The sequence below is a fragment of the Protopterus annectens genome, chromosome 9.part0, assembly GCF_019279795.1.
Source record: "Protopterus annectens isolate FY-2018-M chromosome 9.part0, PAN1.0, whole genome shotgun sequence".
NCBI classification, from domain to species: Eukaryota; Metazoa; Chordata; order Ceratodontiformes; family Protopteridae; genus Protopterus; species Protopterus annectens.
Window position 1 is genome coordinate 1,592,272,924 of NC_056743.1, and position 24,983 is coordinate 1,592,297,906.

The following is a 24,983-nucleotide window of genomic DNA, read 5'->3' on the forward strand; positions in this document are numbered from 1 at the left end:
ATGGAACTCAGTCACATGCAAGTCACCGCAGATAAAATCCCTCACAACCTTCTACCTTACACAGCTTATCCTTTGTGGTATCTTCTCAAGTTCCAATGAAATTATACCCTTACTGTGTTTATCCTTTTTTAGGCCAATCATTGAAAACAATACCTCGATTGGTTCATACCTCACAAAGCACTGAAAGTGATTCAAAATACTACCCTACCCCTCAAAACATATACTATCTACAGATGGTGTTACTTGACAGCAGTGAATAGAAGGAAGCCAGCAACACTGGGGATAGCATGACAAAAAAGAACACATTAACGAAATTATAATCACTTGCACCATTGCAAAATGTACTTAGGCTGTTTATGCACAGCAATCTATGAATTATAGCATAGACATGAAATTCTATATTCAAATTACAGAAACACAAGAAAAATCCTGCATCAAGGTCTTCTGCTACATAAGCTAATTGTCTCTGATTTCAACTCGTTTTGTACTATGTAAACCAACTGTGTGAGAAACCTTGAAACCCTAACTAGGTGAATGGGGACTAATATATAGTAGCCCTATTTTCCAGTAGGCCTGTTAACTCTCTACTGTGGATTTAACATGCAATGAATCATCTAAGGAAGCTACAGCTAGCAGCACCCATACCCCTGACCACTACCCACAAACAAGACACGACTAATCTCAAATAACACATGTGTATACACACACACACACACACACACACACACACACACACACACACACACACACACACACACTCAAATAAACAAATAGTCTAATTTGTACAAAAAAAAAAATCACACAGAATGACATCCTGTTAAATGAGAATGAAGTCTAAAACAAGTCCGATTAGTGGAGAAAAAACATGAAATAAAAAATCCCAAAAGTTGGAAAACCCTACCCACACCCAGAAATAACTGCCCACCCAAACAACATTTAAAGTAGGAAACAAAAGTCCAAAAATAAATTTCAATACTACATAACATTATATTCCTTAAGAAACAAATTGCATGACTGACTGTCACCTTCTTGTTGTCCAGCCTAGTGAGTGGGACATCAGTGTGCCTCACAATTGAGTCTCCTATGAGTAGTACATTGGGCAAAGTGCTTTGCCTTAAGGGCTTAGGTTAAGGGGAGCACTGTGGTGGTGAGCTATGTGTTTTGGGGTTGGTGTTGTGTTGTGGTGATGGAGTGCACTTCTGTCTCGGGGGTCAGTTACTTTCTAAGGGAATAGTTTCAAGATCCAAAGAGGCAATCTAAATCATTGAACTCTTCCCTTATTAAAACCATCATTGAATTTAATTCATCTTTTGGTATGTACCAAACCAAGCATACTGCTCAAATGGACAGACCCAAATATTTCTTACCAAGAAAATGAAAGGTCTTAAACCCTTCAACTATACTGACTGAGGAGTACAAATCTTCTTATGCTCAGTAGCCTACTGGCCATTACAAGGTGACCTGTTTCTCACTTTCAAGCTGTGAAATGGGTCTATATCAGATCATCAAAATGGCTCATTATTGAATGCCGTAACGTTGAACTGTAAAACCCAAACCCTAACAATATAGAAACCTCAAAACAGCAAAATTTTTCCCAGGGAAAAAATTTGCTGTTCCGAGAAACACACACACACCACAAGCACACTAAAAAGCAGCAATCCACACACATACATTTAAAAGTTACATCTAACCCTACACTACACTGCACATACACTACTATCTATCCACTTACCTTAACCCGGACCCTAACCCTAAGGTCCGTCACTATCGCACACTCACCTCACCCGCGCCCTAACCCTAACTCACTTAACCGGCCCCTAATCCCAAATTCTCACTATCTTACACTAACTTCACCCACGCCCTAACCCTAAATCACTTAACCCGTCCCTAACCCCAAATTCTCACTATCGCACACTCACCTCACCCATGCCCTAACCCTAACTCACTTAACCCGCCCCTAACCCCAAATTCTGTCACAATCGCACACTTACCTGACCCATGCCCTATCCCTAACTCACCCAACCCACGCCCTAACCTGAACATCCGCATAATCACACACTTAACTTAACCCAACCCGTAACTTTTCACCGCATCGCTGAAAACAGTGAAGCCACAATGGCGTAGCTTCACTGTTTTCAGTGTTTGCGATATTGGGTTTGATATTAGATCATTCAAAATTCTGCCGTTTCAGTGATCTAATATGATCTGTGAAACACCTAATCCTATATGATATTCTATTTCTTTGCAAAGCCAGATGCTCTATAAACACCCATACCATCCTCAACCCCTTTTTTCCATTTTGCACATTGGGTCAGGGTATCACTTTCAACAGTGACAATCATCTTGAGCCAAGGTTTACACCACCAGGTGGCTAGCCCTACTGTGGTAGTTCATCCATATCACTCATTCACTCACACACACACACACACACACACACACACACACACACACACACACACACACACACACTAGCACCTATGGCCAATTTAGAGTGTTCAATCCCCCTACTGCATGTTTTTGGAATATGGGAGTAAACTGGAGCACCCAGAGGAAACCCACATGACCACAGGGAGGACATGGGGTATCTGCACAGAATACATGGGACCTAAATTTACAATCATAAATAAACAAGACTTTGTGGAAGGTAGGTTTCTAACTCAACATATTCCCAGCCTATGGAATAAAGTACCACTGGGGATCAAGCAAAGTAGCACTTTGTCAACCTTTAAAGCTTATCTTGATGACTGGTTGGGTAGACAGATGTATACATCTGGGTATCATGCATGGCACTGCTTGATTTGGGAAGAGTGCACTATTAAGTACTTATAAAGGGTGGCAAGAACTTTCAAGTTTGTCTCCTTAAAGTTATGTTTGGCTAGGCCTCTTATGGTCACTGTGATCTCTTGCCTAGTATTGTTCTTATTAATAAAAATAATGAATTTTCTGTTATCATAAGGCAGTTCTTACATTGCCTGAGATAACTTATATCCTTAGATTCAAATTTTATATCTACATTTTAATCTACATATATCTATATCTATATATCTACCATTGGTAGAACTAGTGCAGGCTATGAACAAAGACCCAGTAACATAAGTACATACAGGGTTTGGACTCAGATAGGGTTTCCCAGTGAGAGTGGGTGTGTATCTGGGTTAATCTCTGAGAACACTGCTGTTCATAGTGTTCACAGACTATATTATCAAACAGGTTGGAGGGGACAGATCAAAAATCTCTGTATGCAGATGATGTAGCATTACTCACACTCTGAAAATGAACTTTAGCAAATGACTGAAATGCAAAACTCTAGGCTTAGGGAATGAAACTGAGTACAGACAAGACAATTATCAAGGTAGCAAATGTGGAAAATGAGAAGAAGCTGAAAACTGAGATAGAAATTGAGATATAAGGGGAAATTTGGAACAGACTAACAGAATCAAGTATCTGGGAGAGGTGGCTGAGGAGAAGAGATGTCTCAATGAGGCAGTCAAAGTTAGAATCAGAGGGGATGCAGCCAAATGGCACACATTGTCAAGAGTCATGTGATAAAACAATGACAAAGAAGCTGAAAATATGGTGCACAAAATAGTGGTATAACTGTTACTTCTGAATGGTACTGAAACTTGTAGAGTGAAGTCAAAGCAGCTGAGGAAGCTACAGGAGATGAGGATGAAGTGCTTAGAATGAGTAGTGTTGTGCACACTATGGGACAGAGAGAAATGACAACATCAGAGCACAAGTCAAACTAGGACAGAGAGAGATGACAACATCAGAGCAGAAGTCAAACTAGGACAGAGAGAAATGAGAACATCAGAGCAGAAGTCAAAATAGCTTGAATTGCAGAGAGGGTCAAAGAGAATAAATTAGAGTGGTTCAAGTATATGGGCAAGAAGGCAGAAATGATTTAGTAAAGAAGAAGACTGAGATTCAAGGAGGAAGCAAGAGAATCAGATGCGACTGTTTAAGAAAGTCTGAGAGGCACTGAATAGAAATAGTTGGTTACAGTTAATACAATGCCCCAACCCCATGTAGTAAATGGGAAAAGGAGGTTGATGATTTTGTATTTCTCTCTATGTATATCTATCTATCTATCTATATATATATATATATATATATATATATATATATACATATATACATATATATATATATATATATATATATACATACATATATTTATAGATATAGATGGATATAGATATGTATATATAAATAGTGAGAGAGAGATATGGTATGAGTAAAAGAGTGTATATTCCATATATAATATACATAGGCATTGGGAGTGTCGGTGGCTCAACAGACAGCATATTCATCTTTGATCCTGGCAGATCAGAAAACAGTAGGTTGTATTCCCAACACAGTTACTTGGATTAATTTTATATTCCTGACACCTCTCTGTAGCATGAGGTAAAGGGGGTGATGCAGTTCTGTGTGTGTTATGTTTTGGATGAGATCTTAAATCAAGAGCTCATCTTCCTGAGTGAGTTGTTGCACTGGTAGATGTAAAAGACTCCATTGGGGTTACTCAAAAGTGTAGGGTATTTCCACAGCTGCCCTGGTCAAATTTCTATTAGTTAGTATGAATAAAACCTTGAGTCACACATGAAAACAGTTCACTGGCCTAATGGGACTAATGTGATCAACAAATGATAGATAAATACACACACACACACACACACACACACACACACACACACACACACACACACACACACACACACACACACACACACACACACACACACACACATCTATCTGTGTATACATATAGCTTCATGGGTATGTACTAGGCTAATGACCACAAGGACCTTTTTAAGCCTAGCATTGCATCCCAAATCTCTGTCAGTTGCTGGTAACCTTCATAAGTATAAGCAGGGGCTTGTGAGATGAAACATTTACAAATAGGGACCTGGAAGATGAGCCATTTACAGGTGCCTGTGTCCATTAGAGACATAGGTGCCAAACCAGGGATAAATTTTCTATTCCACATCCATTTGTCAAAGTTACACTTACAATTTGGTTAAGGGGGAACTCTGTTTCACATGGTTAGAGATCCAAATCATGGAATGCTTCTTGAATTTGCATGTCATCCTTGCTTTGGGTCATGCTAATATTCAATATGTCATTCTCATTTTAGTATATGTGCTGCCAAAGAAAGCACAATAGCAATTATTGGTAAGCTGCCATTGTGGGCCATTTTATGCCTACCTAATTTTCCTTTGTAAGGAAGCAAACCATGTACCTCTTGAGTGTGAAGTAAACATGTGCACGCGCGAGTGTGTGTGTGTGTGTGTGTGTGTGTGTGTGTGTGTGTGTGTGTGTGTGTGTGTGTGTGTGTGTTTGGTGGTTACATAGCTATAAATAATTTGGATGAACTTTTGCTTGAATCACAAAACTTTAAAAAATGGTTCCAAAGCCACATAGTGGAAGGCTCATTTTCCTACATTTTAATAACACAAAATGGGGTTTAGTTACATATAGCTCTGTAATGCAGAAGTAGAAATATTGTGAAATGCATGAAGATGTGTGTCTGGATGATTGCTAGCATGGCAGTCCACTGCTACATATTTCCAGTCTATTAGCATTTAGTTTACCAGGATACAAACGCGTGCCTATACATGTTTGCAGTTCATGTGTGCAAATGTTCTTTGCTTGACCAAGTGAATTGTGTAGTGTTTTTACTGAACATGCAGTTTTCCAAATGTCAGTGTTGGTGAGAAGTTATCTTTTTTTTCCCCAAAACGGGCAAGTGGATCGGTTTTGAGGCAGGAATGTGTTTTCTGGTTAGTATTACAGTAAGGGCTAGCTAGGAGGATAGTTTGTGTTGTGCATGTGTGATTTTGAGTGGAAGCATCTACAAATGTGATTTGTGTAGTTAAATGGGTCAGTTTTGGGAGTTCATAGGATCATTAGGAAGTTACTAGGCTATTGGCCCTGAGGCCCTTATAAGGCTAGCCAAGAGTTTAGCCCATGTTTAGACAAATCAGCACCCGATCCCCTGTCCAGCAGGGACACAGGTGGAATCCCAGGGATGTATTTTCTATTTCCCATCCAGTTATCCAGGTTGCATTTAAAAAGGGCTAAAGAGGTACTCTGCTTGACGTGGAGAGGGAGTCTATTCCACAAATGGAGGATTCTCTGGGACACAAATCAGTCCCGCCAACAAGTCCTGTTGATGTCACAGACCAGGTTGAGGCCACGTGTGCAGGTTACTCGAGTGGAGCTTGACTTGTGGATATGCAGGAGTCCCATCAAGGCGGGGTCCATGATCACCTTGTATGCCAGACAGAGGTCACCTCTGAGGAGTCTGTATGAAACTGAGTAGAGGGATAGGGCTTTTAGCCTATCTGTGTATGGTAGATTTTTGAGGCTCTGGATTCTCCTGGTGAGGAACCTCTGTGGTCTCTCAGCTACTGCATGTGCTTTGTGAAGTACATGCCAGATGGGGCATTGTACTCAATAATGGGCCTTATAAGAGAAGAATAAAGGGATGTTATGACCTCCTTGTCCCTGGATAAGATACCCTTACTTATGAGGTGGGCCATGTAGAAAGCTTTCCGTACATTGGAAGCAACATGGTGGTCAAAAGTCAGGTTGCTATCAATCTGGTTGCCCAAATCCCTCATGACTGATTGCGTGCTTAAGACTTTGTTATTAATGTGATAATTTGTGGTAACATCACTATCCTCAAGGGGGGTGATGATGCATTTTTTGTATTCAACTTGAGGCCATGTTTGGTGCGTGTATGCATGTGTTTGCTGGTTAGAGTTAGAATAAGGGCTGGGCAAGGGGAACATTTTTAGTGTTGTGTGTGTCCTTATGTATATGAAATGTGTCCAAGTGTCTTGTGCAGTATCACTGTGAAGAAATCTTTTTTTTTAAAGTAATGCATATGGCTGGAGTTTTGGCAGGGGCAGGGTTACTGTTAGTACAAACATAAAGAGATGCACAGTCATGCATACGTCCACACCAATTACAACCTCAGTTATGTGATTCAAGGACAAAACCTTAATTCTAGGTTAATTCATTCAGTCAGGCAATATATGCTGATGAATGGCTCTATTTCAAACTGATATCATGGGGGCTGCCCAAGGCCAGTGTGTTTTGTATGAACATTTTTTTTAATTCGAGTGTATATCATTGCAAGCAGCTTATTCGTGGAAAGTAAATTTAAAGAAAAGAATTGGTGCATTTAGTCACAATAGACACAGTCAGTGGCACAGCAGGTAGCACCCTTACCTTTGGTTCTGGAAGACCAGAAGGCTGTGGGTTCTATTCCCACTTCATGCAATGCAGCATTGGGGGGGAGGGTATTGCACTCCTGAGTGTGCCATCATTCAGATGACATGTTAAACCAAGTTCCAATCTGCTTGAGCTGGTTGTATCAGGTGGATGTAAAATATCCCATGGTACCTATCAAAAAAGATAGGGGAAGTTGTATAATGCCTGTGCCAAATTGGATAAATACCACTCTCACCTGGAAAAAAAACTCTAACCTAGTGGTAATAGCCAATCAAGAAAAGATAAGTTAAAAATAATTACTATTGAATTTGGCTGCATTACTATTGCATTTGTGGAGACCATGTCCAGGTTCACATAATGTTTTCTTTACTGTTTTTTACTTATGCACAACACTCAGGAGAGTTACACAATATTCACTGATAACAGCCAAAGCAACTTAAAAGAAACCCAAAATGATTAGATCAGACAGTGAAATATAGCGTCTAGGCAGAAAACAACAATGATGACAGTACTCTCTACGCCTCATCACTGACCAAAGTATTTCACCTTATAAAGCAGTTGCAGAATTAAAAAAATACACGATAGCAGCAAAATGATACTGTTATTACTATTATTATTCCCTGGATGGGACTGGTACTCCAGCATTCTCTCATGTACTTTGCAGAATATGATGGCAAAGAACAAATGCAAAATCAAGAGGGGACATATACTGGAACATTACAGAAATCGTTACTTCCCTGCAGTAGAATATCACTGAATTACAAAGAACTTGGGTTACAATATAACAGTGGTGAAAAAAAATTAACCTTGTTGTTTGAACCAAGCTGCAAAGAAGTACTCGATTTACTATGCACAAAAGGTTAAAAATATATTGCAGTTGGAAGTGCAAATTTAGTTATTTCATTATATACTTTAATACTTTACTGTCATTAATGATTTTTACATATGCCTGCAGGAAACAAATGTTTCATCTAAAAGTAAGGTAACTAAACTGCTTGCACAGTCATAAAATAGTGTTTTTTTCTTCAAATCTTGCTTGGGATTTGTGAAACCATGTTTTATCATATCATATATATCTTCCAAAAAAAATACATTTGGTCTCATAGGATCTAGCTAGTTTGAAAAGTGTTTTCTCCACTCACTGATTTACTAACCTGATTTCTGTGGTAGAGGTGCATTAGTGTAGACTGTAATGACTTACACCATGAGCAGAGTATGGAGGTGCACCTCATCAACCAAAGAAACAGCCATAAGATTAGTGATGTCACACTTATGCATGATGGTCAGCCATCAGTTGGAAATGGATGACTGAGCCACTAAATGAAGGTCTAAAGAAAAGGCAGCAAACATGACCAGCTTACCCTCTGCTTAAGCTGAATGAAGTCTCTTTAGAGATAAATTAGTTATGACATGGGTGAGGTAAGTGTTCTATGCAATACCAAAAGCAAAAAGCACTCCTATGTGCAATACATTTAGACAATGGCATTTGCACTTGGGTCATTTCTAATTATAAGAACAATGTTTTACATCTAAAGAGAAATCCTGGCAAATGGCAAAGAAACAGTAGGAAATAGTTTAGGTTGTTAAAATATTACTTTTAGGTGGTGAACTGAAGGGCAAACCCAGAAATGGTATAACACATCAATTAAAGGCTGTCAGCTGAAACTACAATACTCTTTAGCATTTCAGCTATTTACTAGAAAGTAAACATAAAGAAAGAGCAAGTTACCCTGGATAATGCATAAACAATAAGAGGCTGAAGGCTAACTAAGCCACACAGTGATTCTGGATAAACTCAGTTCAAAGTTATTGCCAAGCCATGGTTACTGTGTTACTAAATGTTGGAATGATTCATTGCAGAACTTGTAGTACCAGCTTTGCTACTTTATGTCAAACTGAAATTTTGCCAGAAAATCAGCTATAACACTTTGCAGGCAGCAACTGGGAAACATTTACCTCTTCAGCATGCATTTCCAGTACATTAGTATCAGTTAGCTAACACAATATCAAAGTAATAACTACATACTTACAACCTTCCAATATGGCATCCAACATTACCAGGAAGGGGCCATGGTGTAAAATAAAGAAATTGGATCAGATGGTGGTAGTACAACAAAGGATTGTTTGTCTAATGAAAAAGGTTCATTTTTTTCTTCTCCCCACATATACAGAAGCTTTGAAAATTCCACAATGAAAACGATTGCCAGTTTAATTCAATTCAATCTGAGCTTACCAATATGAGACCATTGCAGGCCCATGGGACTCACAGACAGATGCGGAAAACCAAATCCTTTTAACCATTGCCATTTCTTAGTTAACACATCGTCAACTACTGAATGAACTTCATTACAGGCTACATCTATATCCAAACTTTCCATCATCAATAAAAAAAAAATTAATTCTTGCAAGTTATCAAGAAAATATAATAGTAATTTCTCCAACTGGAAGAAGCTATGCACTATTTCTTTTTCAATTAACTGTTGGCTAATTTTCTTTTACATTTCAAACAGAGGCAATTTTATTTACTAATTCATCTACCTTCCTCCTCCCTGCTTTTCTCTTCACGAAGACTATCCCCAAGATTCAATAAACTCCGTGTAGGAATAGTGTTATTCCTACATGGAGTGAATGGTGTCCATGTCCGCATAGCCATAACAGCAGCACGCCATTCATACTAATGAAGGCACGCTTTTGTTGATGGCTATTCAGACAAGAGCACTTTCAGAGTGCAGGGGGTATGTGTCAGTGGTGCTGGCAGACCTAACACGCCCCCTGCACTCTTGAAAGTGCCTGCTTTCAGTGTCCACGGACACTGAAAGCAGGCTTGTCAATAGGAATCACTGCAGGGGGTGTGTGACAGGTATTGTTACACACCCCCTGCATTGTCAAAGTGCCGCACAGCACTTTCTATCAGTTTCAGTGTCTGCGGACACTGAAAGCAGGCTTGTCAATGGAAAGCAATGCAGGGGGTGTGTAACAGGTATTGTCACACACACCCTGCATTGTCAAAATGCTGTACAGCACTTTTTACCTGCTTTCAGTGTCCACAGACACTGAAAGCAGGCTTGTTAATGGGAAGCAATGTAGGGGGGGTGTGACAGGTATTGTCACAAATCCCCTGCATTGTCAAAGTGCTGTACGACATTTTCCACCTGCTTTCAGTGTCCACGAACACTGAAAGCAAGCTTGTCAATGGGAAGCAATGCAGGGGGTGTGTGACAGGTATTGTTACACACACCCTGCATTGTCAAAGTGCCGTATGGCACATTCTACCTGCTTTCAGTGTCTGTGGACACTGAAAGCAGGCTTCACAATGGGAAGCAATACAAAAGTGCCGTATGGTACTTTACAAAATCATACGTTTCACCTGTTAGTGCAAGAAATCTGGACAAAGCCATAGCATACATGATGGGAGGACAAAGGCCCCAAAACAGGGACAACCTTTAAATTGTGTCCACGGACACACATTCATACCTGTCAACCTCATACTGCAATAAATCTGTCCAAAGCCCAACAAAATGGGGGACAAAGGTCCAGAAATAGGGACATATGTTTATTTTAATAAGTAATGAAAACAGCAGATAGATGTGCACTGTACTTTCAAAAGTACCATGAATTAAACTTAACCTCAGTTTGAAATCATTTAATTTGTTTCCCTTATTTCTTTATTCAGCTGTATTTGTTTACTTATTAATTTCAGCTTGCTAACCATGTAAGTGGGAGGCTGACAGATGCTTTTGAATCACAACATGAGCTCCATGGTGCAAGAAAGACACAGATAATTGTAAACAGAATAAATAGTTATGCTATTTTCTGAAAGAATGTCAAACAGTTTCGCAAAATGCAGAAGTGGAATTCAAGCAACATAATAGCTGAAAAAATATAAGAAATGGAAATGAGGTCTAACCATAACTACAACTTTGCAGGCAAGAATGGTATTATTGCTTATGACTCCAATATTTGTATGTATGTACATTTGTAAAATGTATAAATATAAATATGTTATTTAGCAGAGTGGCTATGTTAAGTATAGAAAGATCTCTCTATTTTAATTTATTTTTTTAGTTTCATGTGCAATGGTGTTCTAAAGTAGTGAGTGTATATTATACATGTCTTGCATTGTGATTCATCAGCAAATTGTCTCTTTGCAACAAACTATCACACTTGCAATTTACACTGTTTCACTGTAAACCTGTTACATTATACCAGAAATATCCATTTATGCCCAGATATGATAGTTCTGAACCAGTCAAATAAAACTATGACTTCACATGGAACCTGTGTCTGCTTGCTTATTTATTTTATAAAATAAATGAAACTATAATTTTGCATAGAATATGTATGTCTGTTTACTTATTTATGTAGTTATAAAGTTGTACTGGCTAGTTCTAATTAGAAACAAAAAAGTCTGTCTAATGTATAGAAAAATACCTGCAATAAAAGCCATTCATTTCTTGTGATTTCATGACATTTCAGTTATAACTGAAGGCATACCTCTCAACCTTATAGTGCAGAGAGAAAAACCTTGACAGAAACATTTTATTGGCTAAAATAGTTACCAAAGTCCAAGATGAAAGAGCAGAAGAGAGTAACTTTACTCAAAAATGTTACACAAGAGCAATAAGGTACAAGCAGAAGACAGAGTCTATATGACTTGAAGATGACTAGTTACTCCCCAGGAAATACCCTCTACCACTTATTAAAGAATGGGACCTCACTGCACTCTCTAGAGCTAAACATGCTACACCAAATGAACCCTGATAACATTCAGGGATGCCTATCCTTTTTAATTTCTCCACTTATCCCCCTCATGGTTATTAAAGAACGGTCCTCACTGCACTCTCTAGTGCTAAACATGCTACACCAATGAGCCCTGATAAAATCCAGGGACGCCTCCCTTTTTTAATTTCTCCAAATCTTTTGGGTCTCTAATACCATGATGTGAATGGACCTCATTTCTAAGTCAAAGTATGATTAAAGGTCATGAAATAAGTATTGTTTCAATATTTGATGTAATAGACTAACTGGTAATCTACAAGTGTAGTACCTCGCACTTAGTTCTGCGCAGCTTTGGGCGTGCCATCATTGATTGGCATGCCAAATGGGTGGGAAGACTGACAGGCATGCTAATTCGCATGTCACATTGTGTAAACTGGTAAATATTCAGACACACAATGAACTCTAGCCTCATAGAAATTATAACTTTTTCTCCTTTTTCAGGGGGGCAAGCCCCCCCTCCACCCCTTTGTGGGGGAGCTGCACTCCCCACACCCCCTGCTTCTTTGCAAGCACAAGTCATGTGCAACAGTGCTGCTACCTGTAAATGTAACAGTATTGTTTAGAGAAATGTTGTGAACACTGCCCGATTGACAACATGCATTTTGGTTTTCTGTCCCTAAAAAAACATTTCATTTTTTGGTATTGAATGTCATTTGGGTGGCTTTCGGCACAGATGCTGAATATTAATTACATTCCAGTCCACACACTATTGAATATTTATACTGCTACTGCCTCCACAGGGCTGGAGGTCTGTTTGGGCAGGCTTTGCTACTGCGCATCCTGCGAGGTACTACACTTGTAGATTACCTGCTAACTTTACATGTCAAGCACAGTACTTCTCTTCCAATATTTATAAACAGTTTGGCTAACTAAGAATTCAGGACAAAACTAATAAAAACAGCAAATCCATTTTTTCAAAAATGTGTTTTCCCCACCCAAAGAAAAGTATTATTTTCTTTCAGTCTCTGGTATGAGCATACACCTCACTACATTTCTACTGCTACTTGGGGTGTTACTCAGCTTACTTCTGCTATAAATGCCTTACCATATCACTGGTCCACCACACAAATTGATATGTTACAATCTTGATGTTCTGAGAGACTGCTGTCGTATAATTTTTTATTTCTTATTGTGTATAACTGATATGATAGAACCTTGATGCACTGTCATTGCCGCCTTTGTAAACTTTTTGTCGTGTTGTGGAGCTTTTGTCCACTGGCCTCCACTGAAAAAGGACTTGTCCAGTCTGACCATCCCGGTAAACAAATTTTAAATAAATAAATAAATAAATAAATCAAATCGGAGTTGCATTTTTTTCTGACCTTTTTATATCTACCAGCAGAAAAAACTACTTAAACTCACCAAACTAGGCATCAACCTTTATATCACTAGGTGGGTTGCAAACTGGCTCACAGACAGAACTCACAGTGTGAAAGTAGTGGACTCCAAGCCAGGCTGCCGACGGGTCACAAGTGGAGTCCCACAGGGATCGGTCCTGGGTCCTCTCCTGTTTGGCATCAACTTCTCAGAAGTCCAGGTCAACACGGAGGGACTCTGGCAGAACAAATTCGCAGATGACTGCAAGCTGGGCGCCATTATTAACTCCCAAGTGATGTAGACATCCTACAGAAAGGCCTCACTGAGACCAATGAGTGGTGTTGAAACCATGGTCTTGACCTTAATGCCAAAAAATGCATCATCATCCCCTTTAGGAAAAGCTCAGTTCCCACTAATTACCACGTCAATGGGAGCCCACTGAACACTGAAGGCGTTATAAGAGATCTGGGGACACAGGTTGACAGCAACCTCTCCTTTGACCACCACATTGCCACTGTGGTCAGAAAGTCTTTGTATGTGGCACATCTCATTACTAAGGGTTTTGCATCCAGGAAGAAAGAGGTCATTGTCTCCCTCTACTCTTCCTTCATTAGGCCAATCATCAAGTACAATGTCCCATTTGGCATGTACCTCACTAGACACCTGCAACAACTGGAGAGGTTGCAAAAGTACCTCACAAAGAGGATCATAGGCCTTAAACACTTGCCCTATATGGACAGACTCAAAAAACTCTATTTTCTGTCTCATATTGCCTACTTAGAGGCGATCTCTGTTTGACTTACAAAGCCATGTCTGACCCAGCCCTGTTAGAAATGTTACATCTGAAGAAATCCCAATCCCTCCGCACCACACACTCCAGAGACCTCAACCTCATTACTGCAATCAACAGAACATGCTGGAGGGACAGGTTCATACCCCAGAGACTGCCCATGCTATGGAACAGACTTCCTATTCATGTCAAACAGAGCACATCACTAGCCCTCTTCAAGCGAAATCTTGATGAGTGGATGAGAAATAAAAAATTCATCCTGGGGATCACTCCAGTGGCTGTACTCGACAGAGACACTGGGAACTAAGGTCGGGTGGCACGATGCCAGGGTAATCTTATGGGCTAGGCTTGTAAAGGCTCCACGGCCATTAGCCTAGTACACACCTATGAACCTATAACTAATAAGCCACACTAACAACTTCAAAAATGACCACATCTTCTTAGGAGGGCTAAAATCCTGTAGAGCAAAGCAAAAAGAACATGGCAAACCTCCTAGAAAACCATACTACCAAGCAATCAGTGAATAAATAGCCAGTTAGCAATGGAGATAACACTTCTCCATTAACACAAACATACAGTGAAATTACTGCACACTTATAGTGCAGGAAAACTAGCAAATTGTAAAGAATGGTACTCTACCAGTGTAGTACCTCGTGTGTAGTTCTGCGCAGGTTAAGGCATGTCCACATTGATTGGTAAGTCATCGCACATCTGAGTGACAAGGTATGCTAATTTCCTCTGTCCTAAACTACGTATGTTTTTAGAAAAACACCTTACATTCAGCTATTCCACTGTCCTAAACTACGTATGTTTTTAGAAAAACACCTGTACAATCTTATTTAGCATCATTCACCATGTATTCTTATTTACAGTAATAATCACTAATTTTGCACTGTACTAACGTTTTTAGAAAAACTCCTTACATTCAGCATGTAAGCATGGCATGACAAGGCATGCTAATTTCTACTGTCCTAAACTAAGTATGTTTTGAGAAATTGTACATCTTGTACTGTACATTCTTATGTACCATAATTCAGCATTTAACCCAAGCAGTAATGCTAATAATGAATGATAGAAGAACACGATCTTTCATACGTTTCATATCATGAACAAATACGCATAATTCATCATGTAACCCATCATAGTTGCATAGGGTTACCATTGGTCCCAGCAGGGCTGAACTGAAGGAAAAACAAGTGACGTTAACATCATTGACAGTTAAACAAGTTAAACAAGTGTAATTGTACTGTCTTTTGACTATAATGACCATTTTTAATGCACCAATCATGTGTCACACAAAAACGTAATGTAATAATAGAATTCTTTAGAAAATAGTAACAACCATTTAATGCACATTGAATTTCATTATGGTATTTGTATTTCATTATGGTACTTTATCCAACTTTATAAACTTTGCTTGATGATTTAACCTGTACTTATTTGTATGTACTGCAGTGGTGGTGCTGCGGTAGCGTTGTCGCCTCGCAGTAAGACGTTGCCTGTTCGATTCTCAGCTAAAGCATCTTCTGTGTGGAGACATGTGTGAATGGGCGTACCTTCATTGAAGGTTGTGCGTCAGGGCTGGCAACCCGGTACATAAAAATCTACTGCCAATCATTAGCGGACCGGAGTTCCGTTGTGGCGACCCCTAACCGGGAAAAGCCAAAAGATACAACAACATCAGTATATTTCAGCTGATTTTATAATGTATGTGTATGTCTTTTATTGCATTCTTTAATGTACCAATAAACTTGTTTGTGGCATTGAATGTCATTTTCGTCTTTGTAACTTTACTTTATAACGTAATGCATTCTTTCAGATAACGTTCTTACAGACTGTAACTGACAGCTACATGAAAGCTAATTAATATGAATGTAGCTTCATAAGGCGTGGGTATGTTAGGGGCGGGGTTTGCTACTGCGCATCCTGCGAGGTACTACACTGGTAAATTACCTAAAGAATTAAACCTATAATACAAAGCTTGACACTATATAAACCATGCAACATGCAAACAAGAAGTACATCAGACACATACTGCCCACTTAAATTTCTCTAGTAAAGAAACCAAACATGAGATGTCATCAATAACACACACTTTAAATCTGACTCTCCCAAACACAGAAATGTTCACTTACCTGCAATGTACAAGTGTGTAGTCTAAACAAGTCCCATTAATTCTTTGAGCAGCCATCTCCTACACTGTTGACTGCTTCTCCAGATAGCTTACACAGACTATAAAGAATAGCTTAACCAGCAGAATATTGTCATTATCTGCAAAAGTAACTCCAAAATTCAAGTCACCTATACAAAACTGTGACAGTCATTTATAATCCCACTGTCACCAACCAGAAATAGTAAAATTCTTAAAAAAAAACAGTATTAATTTACTAAAAAATGCTGCACTAACCTCGTGTCCAACCTTCCCTTATGACTGTGAGTTCCATAACTAAGCTGAATTCTGTAGAAAGTGACACACATATTTCATAAAACAGCATACCCACCCCCCAAACAATTAAACCAAGCCTTGTCTGTCCACATGATGCACCTAGACAATATCTGACGTTACTACTTTGTAATGAATGCATGAATAGATTACACTGGTAAACACATTCAGATACATACATTGAAATGCATAAGGCATTTTTAACAGCTCAGCATTTAAATTTCTCATTCAATGAAGAAAGTTAATACTAAGCCAGAAACCAATGCACTTAGCACTTCATCGAGTCGAATATGACCATTTTCGCCTTTTCTGGCACCCATTGTTTAATCTAGTATGTCCACAATCAAAAAGACTTAACAGAAAGCCAAGAATGGCTGTAGCAATTCTAGAATAATTAACATGCAAACCAACTGACTCAGGATTCTCTTACCACAAGCTGTGAATTGTGTAACTATTTTTGTATAATTAGTCAATGTTTTAGTTAATGTAATAAACTACAAGAAACTGAATTTTGCAGTGCAGACTGACATCTGCAGAAAATAACAAACCTATATAGAGAGTTGTAAGAGCCCACTTTATAAACTTGTAACACACTTGGAACAGATGTGAAAAAATAATTTCAATGAAAATCTAGGGAATCACAAATAACAGCTGCCCGAGAGGAAAGCTGAGAAACAAGTTGGCATGAGAGGAAACACATTCATTGCAATGACATGCTTTATAAAGCAGGACAGCAGGAATTGATGTTGATAATTACTGACCTGAATGTGCATATAGGACAGACAAAACAGGATATGAGGACTGCCTGGGTCCACATGGATGGGGAAGTAGGAATACAGATCGAGAGGCCACTCTAGACTTCTGTCTGTCAAATGACTTGATAGAAGCCAACACATGGTTCACAAAGTGATACTGTCATAAGATCACATACAAGAGTGGCTAATGTGCAACTTGGGTAAACTTCCTTCTACTAAGGAAAGGTCAGTGGGGTAGAATCAGTGACTGTAAATGCATCCCCAGTGAAACAGTAAACTCACAGTAAAAAAAAAAAACTGGTTGCCACAATCAGATGCAAGCAGTGGTCAAACAAGGTCAGAAACCAGGCTGAAGACCTAGAAGATGACTGGAGAGAAAGTACAAACATTCCAGGTATTGCTTACGGCTCTAGCACCTCAAGAAGAAGAGGAAATAAGTGGAGTTGAAAAGGACTGGAAGCACCTCAAAACAGCACGTGTGAGGACTACAGATCACATATGTAACTGAGCCAGGTAAGGAAATGCGCTGGAAAGCTAGTGGAAGAATGCACAAGTCCAGGAAGCTATCAATAGAAAGAAGGAGTGTAGGGATAAATGGCAGAAAGAAAATACAGACAAGACTAGGAGGGAATACTGGATGGCTAACAAGAAGGCTAAAAAAGGATTTGCAATAGCAAAGAACAAGGCATCAGAGGCACACTTCTGGAATGGCAGAAAAAGTATATTGGGTTAAAAGGCAAAAACAGAAAGATAAAGAAGACAGTCAGACACCCTTCATAAGGGATGCCAACACAACCTGCTCACCAGTCCACAGGACATCAAAGGCAGATGGAAGGAGCTCTTTGAGCAGCTTTGAATGAAGAAAGCTGCACAGAAGCTGTACTTCCCCAGACACCGCCTACAGTGAGAGAACAGCAGGAGCCCACCATGGAAGTAGTAAGAATAGCCAAGGAAAATGAAGTCAGGGAAAGCAGCAGGATCAGTTGAGGTCACAGCTGATATGATAACGATTGAGTGGCACAGAGGTTAGAGTTGTCACCTCACAGCAAGAGGATCCCTGGTTCAATTCTTGGCTGGGATGCCTTCTGTGCAGAGTCTGCATGTCCACCTTGTGTTCATGTGGGTTTCCTCCTACAGTCTGAAGACATGCAGTAAGTGGACTAGACACTCTAAATTGTCCACAGTTGTGAGTGTGAGTGTGATTGCATAGTGTGGAAGAACTACTGCATCAGGGCTAGCCACCTGGCAGTGTAGACATTGGATCTAGATGATTGTTACTGTTGAAGTGACCCCCCCGACCCCATGTGCAGAAATTGGAAAAATAGGGGTTATGGATGGTTGGGTGAATAGCAGAGAATTGGCTTTGGAGGGTACTCATAGCTATGTGTATCCCAGGTGACTGGAGAATAACCCTACCAGTGCCAGTGTTCAAGAGGAAACGATACATTCACAGCTGTGTTCAGTACAGAGCTATATAACTTCTGTCACATTGCATGAAAGTTGTAGACAGAGTGAATGTTAAATGAATACGCAGAGTAGCAGAAAGTAAGATGGGAAATGAACAGTTTGGGTTCAGCTCAGGATGCAGGACAACTGCTTCAACAGGTAATTTACAACCAAGCATGTGCAGGCAATTGCATGGTCATCATCTTTCAGCAGCAGATAACAAGCACCGGAAAACAAAAATGCAACAATTTAGCTCTAGTGATTGAGATATTCTGAACCAAAATGTTCTAACTAATGCTGTTGTCACTCATTAAATTGGGTATAAGCACACATTACAAACAGGTGGAGGCAGTGAGCAGACGTGCTATTTCTTTTTAGAGATGTAAAAGAAAGTTGTTTTATTCTTAAAGTTGTTTTATTCATCTCTCGTTGCAAAGTAGTGTTTTGAAAGTGTTAATCATAATGATTGTTAGAAATAATTGTGAACATAAGTCCCAGAAGACTAGAAATTTGCCTCAGCTGCACATTGCTAACTTGGTTGTAGCCCTTAGTTGTGCCTCAGACCACACATCATTTATGTAAACACACACACACATACACACATATATGGCTATATTTATCTGTGTGTGTGTGTGTGTGTGTGTGTGTGTGTGTGTGTGTGTGTGTGTGTGTGTGTGTGTGTGTGTGTGTATATATATATATATATATATATATATATATATATATATATATGTATATATATCTATAGATAGATACACATATACATACATACACGCATATGCATCTATATATATATATATATATATATATATATATATATATATATATATATATATATTGTCTATACATACACACACACACACACACACACACACACATATATAACCTGTACTATCACATCAAGAATTCCAGATGGCATGACAAGTACTTTACCTAATGCATTCCACATTTATAAAATAGGTTGGCTTTACATATCAAGCCAAAAGTATTTATCTGTTTATCTTGCAACCTTTAAAACTGGTTTGGATAAACTGCAAGAATTCAGGACAAAACTAATTTCATTCATTATACCTCCTTATTCTTCCTTCTTCACTTATTTCCTTTCTTCTATCAAATTCTCTTCCCTGACTTTCTCTCTTAATATACCATAAGGCTGTTTTCCCCTTATTTCATATAGTAGCTCCTGTTTGTATTAGACTAACTTACCTTTAATTTCTCTACAAACTGTGTAACATTTCTGTAATTATTAAAATACTGTCATATAACTTGTATTGGTTCTTAACCAATGTTTTTATTTTATGAGTAATTTGTTATAGTTATTTAAACTGCAGATGTTTTTCCTTGTATTTTTCAATCTTGTAAAATTATTGTTCTGGAATAGTTTTGGAATAATTTGGAGCTTTTCTCCCCGGGCCTCTGCTGAAAATGGGCTTCTAACCAGTCACGCTTTCTCCATAATCAAATGTCAGTCAATAAATAAATAAAACTAGCAAATCCATTTCTTGAAAATGGGTTGTTTGCCCTTCTCAAAAGAAAAGCAAGTATTATTTTCTTCCAGTCTTTTGTGGACAAAATGACAGTTTCATTTTTCTGACCTTACTATATCTACCATCAGGAAAAACTACTAAATTGAGTCTGGGAATGCTATGTACTGCCTGGTTACTATACAAAAAAACAAACAAAAATGTATTGCTCTATTATATGATGTACAATGCTGTCAGAGCCTGACACACACACATGGTCACATTCAAGCTAGCGGCACTTCCACTCACTGGAAACAGGACATGCCACGGCGCACACATAGTGCATGTTGGGTGCATGTACAGTGGAGCACATACCTATGAAGTGGTACACAGTACAGAGGACAATACCAGATGCACACACCACACCTCATGCCTGCTAGTACTATCCGTGTAGGACACATAATGCTTGTTAATATCAGCAGGCCATATTGTGGTCAATCATTTGGAAGCCACATCACCCCCAACCAGTAATATAATGCAAAACCCTACCAAATTAACCTCTGAGTCTGTTAGCCTGGGAACCAAAAAGAAATGATGTAATCTGAAATGAATCAGTGGCACTGTGTTTCCAATTTAAGGAGAGAAAGAATGAGAGCATTGAGCATTTGTCTCGAGAACATCCAACTCACCATTCTGCCTGTGTTTGTATGTAAGTAGGATCTTAGACTTTAGTGTTTCTCTTAGAAATAGCTAGGAATTAGGAAGATTAGACTAAGGGTTTTTCTGTGTTGATGTCAGAACTATTCTGCGGTATTATTTTAAGCATTTTCCTGTGATCTCTGAACTCTTGACTAACACTGTGTAGTAAGAAATATTGTCTTGTGTTTTTATTATTTATTATTAAATACTTTTAAACCTTTCAACTGTAGCTTTTTTGTGTAGAGATAATTAAGCTCTAGAGTACATTGCATGTGTATAGTGATACTGTCCAAGTCACTCTAAATAAGCCTTGACTGTTCAGTTGCACTTACCATTTGGATAATAATATTGCACAGTATAATTGGACACCCTTTCATAAGGGCCTTTTGGTAGCTGATAAATATTAGTGGATGGTGGCAGTGTTTACTACCTTATAGTCTGGGTAAAAGGGGAACAGCTGGAGAACTTGTGCCAGCCTTCCCCAAAAAGTGTGCATGTGTCAGCTACTTGGGGCAGGGACATGAAGCACTGGTTTGACAGAGAGGGTGCTGGAGGTTTTAGCATGGCCACTAGGCTGAGATCTGGACCCTATAGCTGTGCCAGTGGGGAGTCTTATTGGGGATCTGGAGAGAAAGGGAGAAACCAGCCCCAGTCTGACTGTGATCCCTGTGTGCTCTTAAGGGAAATTGTACTTCCCTGTGTGTGTATTTATTATCCTTTCCCTATATGGACACCCCTCACTGTTAGTGGTGAGGATTGAGGCTCCTTTATTGCTGGGCCAGTGCATGGGCATCACAGTCTAAACAGATAATTTTGAAAAATCATAGTTGGCCAACATACGTAAATGAAGGAGTGATGTAAACACATCTAGATTACTCATGCTTATCTTTATTTACCTTAAATAAAAGGAAGAAATTGAAATTAAATACAATATCAGTATAATAAGAGACATATATAATTTAATTACTAGTCTAAGGGTATATAAAGGTAACAAACTGCTATTTATTTCACTTCTACATTTCAATCGTTTAACACATTTATAAAACGGAGTGTGTAAGTAAGTTTACTGTGATACACATGCGCTGTATATAGCAATGGCGAATGCAACACTGTTTTTCCCTGGAGTTGTCGGAGAATATTATGAAACAGTGCAGTCCCAGAAGAGCAAGGATGTTAAATGAAAACTAGGCTGCAATTAATGTCTGGACTTCCACCTTCACCCAAGAAAAGGAAAACTAGGGAGAGACATGATAGATTGCAAACTACCTTGAATAATAAAACTGTGTATAGTGAAGAGGACTTTTTATGGGCTGTTGCAATGCTATTGAAACTGTAATACAGTAGGGTGTGTATTTCACAAACTGGGTTCACTGGGGTGAATTTTATGTAGGTTGCTTATACACTTACTTATTAATATATTACATTGTTTGGTTTAGTTTAGTAATCAGAAGGAATGTAGCGTGTGTTTAGAATGTGTGTTACAGTTTCACTGTGTTGTATCTGTATATTCACTGAGGCACTGGGGGAACGATGTTGGCCAAACAAAATATTTCGACTATATGAGTTTCAAGTTTTTTAGCTTTCGCTTATAAGAGCGTACACTTAAAATGTGTCAGTAAAGTCATTCATTCTTATAATATAGACCCCCTGTAAGAATACACTGTACTGTACAGCGTGCGTCTATGTAATACAACTACTATAACCCTTGTACACATTACAAAGTCAGCATAGAGCAGTGTGAGCCTGTACTCTTTAGACATGAAAAAGACTAGGCTGAGACATACTTAAGGTGTAACATTTAATTGTTTCAGTGAGCAGTCTGAATAGCCACTTCTTAAATAATAAAATTACTTTAAGGAGGTAAGCAAATTCTGATGAGTCCATGCATTAGTGCCATTAAAATCTGACATTAAAATAACCTGTTCTCACATGTTTGGCGTGCACCCTCACATTCTTTATTAAACTAATGCTTCTGGAAGTGAAATGGGATCTGATTCCATTACATAAAACTACAGTCCAGTTCTATCTTAAATCAAATAAAAAAGCAGTCTTGGTAACTTTATTCCTAAAGCAAACTTTTTTTACACAGAATGGACCAAATCAGTGGCTCTTTAAAATGTTTTTTTGTGCATGTGTATCTATTGCTACTAGTAAACAATTCCGATTATAGAACATAATGTGATAGGGGTCCATTGTAATATACTTCCCACTGTAATTTCTGAAAGGTGTGTGACGTAGAAGCTAAATGCAAATTGCTCTTGCAGAATTAATACTTAAATAATTTGACAACTCTGTCATTTATATTTATTCTGGAGAAAAGTGTGAAGAGCTTTTTAATAAATTCTAGATAGCTTAGTTTCATTCAGTCTGTTCTGAATAATAACTGTGATTGCTTTCATAAAAATGTTCTTCTGTGCATGCCAAGTAATGGTAGAAAGTTTATATTTTATGAGCAAAGGTGCATCTGTTTGAAAAGCGAATTCTAGGTAGCTTAGCAACTGTAAATCAGTTTTAAATTGCACAAAGTGTATGATGCCATTCAACTGTCTAAAAAAGAATGTCTGGTTGCTAAATAGCTTAAAAAAGCAATACAGCAGCACCAACTTGTACACACACACACACACACACACACACACACACACACACACACACACTTTCATGCAGAGAGTCTAACAGTATGAAAAATCTTTGTTTTATATCTTGAAGTTGCCATCTACTATGGAAAAAATATCTGAGAATGAAGGGGAAGGATTAGCCACCATTTCTGTAGTTTGCCGAGCTCATAAATATTTGCATTGTCATGCTTTTATTAAGTATTCAGATCACAAATTATAGTCAGTCTGCTTAATGATTATAACCCTGTTCCAGAAATGGGTGCACACAAAATACAGCATTGGGCTATGATAGTAAGAGCACATGAGTATAAAAATGTCTGAGACCTGAAAACTGTCACACTAATGCTAATGCATGAAATAGGTCACCTATTTACAAAAGCCTATAGACACGAACACCATTTATCAAATATCATTATTAACATGGATAATACATCAGTGCACGCTACTCAAATTAAATAAACAATGACTGGCCAAAGATACAAATCTGTCAGAAGGTCACGAATACTTATTGGGAGAATGGCTTGTAATAATGAAATCAAGTTTTATGCCATACAACTTCAGCAGATTGTCTATACATTTTAGAAATTGTGGGTGTGTTTTGAGGGTCTAAAGCCATGATGGATTTAGAAATGTAGAAGAGGGAGCATCTACCTTGGTAAATCACTTGGGCTTATACCAAGATGCCCCTGGCAGTAAGCTCTGGCTCCTAAAAGAAGGTGGTGCATGTCCCTGTACCACCCCTCTGTAACCACCTCAACAGAAATGCAAACAAAAGCTTTTGTCAGGATGAGCTCTGTGTTTCGTTTACTTCTACTGGACTTGAAAGCAGAAATTCCTAAAAAGTTGGCTGAGAAAAAGACTTTTGACAGAAGTATCAAGTTTAACAAGTTTTATACCTAGAGATGAAGCCTAAATTCAAAACTGTGGTTATGGTCCTAAATTAATTAATTAATTTATTTATTTTTATTTATTTAAATTTGTTGACCGGGAGTGTCCGACTGGATGTGGGTCCATTTTCAGTGGAGGCCCGGGGAGAAAAGCTCCACAGTAAAATAAACAGACAGTAGTTACATTGGATTACATAGCGATTAACAATTTAACATAGAAATTACTTACAACATATTTACAGATGAAGAACATAGTACATCAGTAGACAACTAGAATCTTTATCTGTGAAGTACATAACAGGCATTAACAAATGTAACAATGAGAAGTTCCTGCTGTATAATAAGTACTAGGCTTATGAGCATCTGAGCTTGCTATCATCAAGGTAGTTAGTGGAGGTGAAAGAAAGGTAGTAGTTGGATGGGGTGGATGATATTAGAGTGGGAGTTGCAAGGGCATAGCCAGCATGTTTTTAGGTGCGCTTTTAATAAAGTTTTGAAGTTGGAGAGTTAATTCTTGGAGAAACTGAGAATAGTAGGTTCTGTGATT

General features: G+C 38.6%; 1 protein-coding gene and 1 non-coding gene across 3 annotated transcripts in view; one reads left to right on the forward strand and one right to left on the reverse strand.

Moving 5' to 3' along the window:
* Positions 1-24,983, forward strand: part of LOC122812201 (transforming growth factor beta receptor type 3-like) — a 715,443-nt gene that overhangs the window by 102,089 nt on the left and 588,371 nt on the right. The window lies entirely within an intron of this gene.
* Positions 5,056-5,161, reverse strand: LOC122812534. Its single transcript, XR_006366513.1, has one exon. It is a non-coding gene; the product is annotated as a U6 spliceosomal RNA (small nuclear RNA).